This window comes from Corapipo altera, unplaced genomic scaffold (genome assembly GCF_003945725.1).
Source record: "Corapipo altera isolate COAL_440 unplaced genomic scaffold, ASM394572v1 58893, whole genome shotgun sequence".
In the NCBI taxonomy this organism is placed as follows: Eukaryota; Metazoa; Chordata; class Aves; order Passeriformes; family Pipridae; genus Corapipo; species Corapipo altera.
The window spans coordinates 1-2,469 of record NW_020888976.1 but is presented as its reverse complement, the minus strand read 5'-3'; the positions used below and the strand labels follow the sequence as shown (position 1 = coordinate 2,469).

The 2,469-nt window shown below is 52.5% G+C and overlaps 1 long non-coding RNA gene across 1 annotated transcript; it reads right to left on the bottom strand.

The window, feature by feature from the left end:
• Positions 1-353: 353 nt before the first annotated feature.
• LOC113942104 lies at positions 354-2,310 on the bottom strand. The gene is made up of 3 exons (XR_003525843.1): positions 2,080-2,310; positions 1,313-1,370; positions 354-624 (listed from the first exon to the last, which is right to left on the bottom strand). It is a non-coding gene; the product is annotated as an uncharacterized LOC113942104 (long non-coding RNA).
• Between the last annotated feature and the right edge of the window lie 159 nt (positions 2,311-2,469).

Sequence of the window (2,469 nt, the reverse complement as noted above, 5' to 3'; positions counted from 1 at the left end):
CAGAATCCATCAGGGGCCTCCCAGCCTGGGCTGACACCTCCCAAGAATGAGCCACCCCCTGCCCTGAGAACGTCCCTGACATCAAAACCCGCGGTGTGGAGCACCCCCCCAACCCCTGGGCTGTCCGCAGGCAGCCCCAGCAGAGCGACCCCAAACCCCAGAGTCCCAAAGCAGAGCTGTCCCCGTGGAGCTGCTCCCTGGCAGCACACAGAGCTGAGGGGGTGCCCGGGGGCAGTCCCAAAGCAGAGCTCTCCCTGTGAGCACAGGGAGCTGAGGGGGTGCCCGGGGGCAGTCCCAAAGCAGAGCTCTCCCTCTGGAGCTGCTCCCTGGCAGCACACAGAGCTGAGGGGGTGCCCGGGGGTGGTACCTGCGCGGTGCTGGCGGGAGGCTGGACCTGGGGGATGGGGTACTGCGTGGGCACGGGCGGCACGGCCGCGGGCAGCGCCGGCAGCACGCCGGGGGCCAGGGGCACGGCCGGGGGGGGCACGAGGCCTGGCACCCCGTAGGGAGGCTGGACGGGCTGCTGAGGGGGGGGCACGACGGGGTACCCCGACTGGTACCCGTTGGAGGGGTAGTAGGACGGCTGGGACGGGACGCTGTTGATGGTGGCGGGTTGGGTGAAGCCTGGGAGGAGAGAAAGAGGGGGGGGAAAGAGGGTCATTAAATCAATTAACCAGTGATGCCTTGAGCCCCTAATGGTTTTTTTATTTTTCTAATATTTGTAAGCCTTGTAAGTTTTATAGGTAGATTTTAAAAGCAGCAACCCTCCCTCCCTTGCATCCCTTTCCCTGTAGCACCCTTGTTTACACAGTCCTTAACCCTCTCACCCCATTCTATGCTCCCCATATCACCCCTACTCCCGAATCCAGTAGAAATGTTTAGTCTTTTGCCAAGGCAAGGCCTAGATTGTTGGCAGAACAGCATATCAGGGCCTAAACCACAGAACACGGTCAAAACCTGGGTGACTATGTACCCTTTGTGCTCTGATGATGGTGAAGGTGATGAAGAGAGGGTCCTGAAATGCACCCCAGACCCATTTTCAGGGGGTGGAACCCGGGGCAGTCCAGAGTAAAGGCCACAGGGTGGGCACACCTGGGATTGAATGGATGGTATTATAAAATGTAATATCTGGGGCACAGGGGTGCATGTCTTGTAACATCTTCTGCCCTGGCAAAATAAACCCTTTCTTATCTCACCCCTAATTAACTGTTCCAGGAGACTTTTTCAGCACCCAAATCCCACAGCAACACCAGTTTAACAGCAAATGGAAAAGGGGCTGGGCCCTGAAAGCTGAACTGGTGCTGGGATTTACCTGCCAGGGGGACTGCAGTGGTTATCTGGTTCACAAAGCGGGAGTACTCGGCGTGAACCTGCAAAGGATTCCCAGAGGTCACACAATGAACATCTGCTTCCCAAATTAACCCCCCCAGACCCGGGAGTGTGTCCTGCTGATCCCAGAACACGCCAGGCACGAGGACAGCAATAACCAAACGTGAACACCCACCCACCAACACCCCAGGGAACAGCCCCTGTTGGCCCCTCTGGGGTAGATCCGTGTAAAATATGGGATAACCTTTCCCAGGTTGAGAAGTGAAAAAAAAGAAGGGCAAACTAATTGCTACAGCAGAGACAAGATACTCAGAGAACCCAAAAGCTTCCATGTATTTTTGTCAAAGGAAACTTTGTAGCCTACACTCAATTATCAATATTAACAGAATATTAACAGAAACCCCCAGGGTTTTACTCCATTTGCATTCACGTGAGAAAAGCTGAAGAGAGAAATTCATTTGGTGAGAGATTTTCCAGGTTTTCTTTTTGGTTACACCAATCATTTCCTCTTTCCTGAAGCAGACAGTGCAGCTCTGGATAACATGGGAAGCTTTTTTCCCCCTAAAATTTCCACTACTACAGCTCCATCCTGAGAAATGTTCATTGTCTGTACAAGAATTAAAACAGCAGCACTGGGAAGGGAAAACCCCTGAGCAAGTCAGACACACAGACATCAAAAAAAGCATTAAAAAATCACCCCCCAAAGCTCCACCAGGGCTCTGAAAGCTCGTGTTTGTAAGAGCTACTCACCGTTTGCAAGAGGTTCTCACACAGCTTTTTAGCAGCTGCCAAACCTTCTGGCTTTGGGTGGCTGAAAGGACAGACAAAAAAACCAAACACCTCATCAGCTCAACTCTGTCAGATCTGAGAGCTCCCTCTTCCATCAGCAACCTGCTGTCAGACTTATCTCCTTCAGAAGAAACTCTGGTCTAAGAATTAGGGTTTCAAGAAGAAAACTTGGTCTGGTGGAAGGTGTCCCTGCTCTTGGTAGGGGGTGGAACTGGATGAGCTTTAAGGTCCCTTCCAACCCAAACCACTCTGGGATTCTCTAATTCTACTCTGGCACCACAGGGTTGATTCTTTATCACTTTACAGACACCTCTATTTGAGTAAAATCGGGTTCAATCATCTTCACTGGCA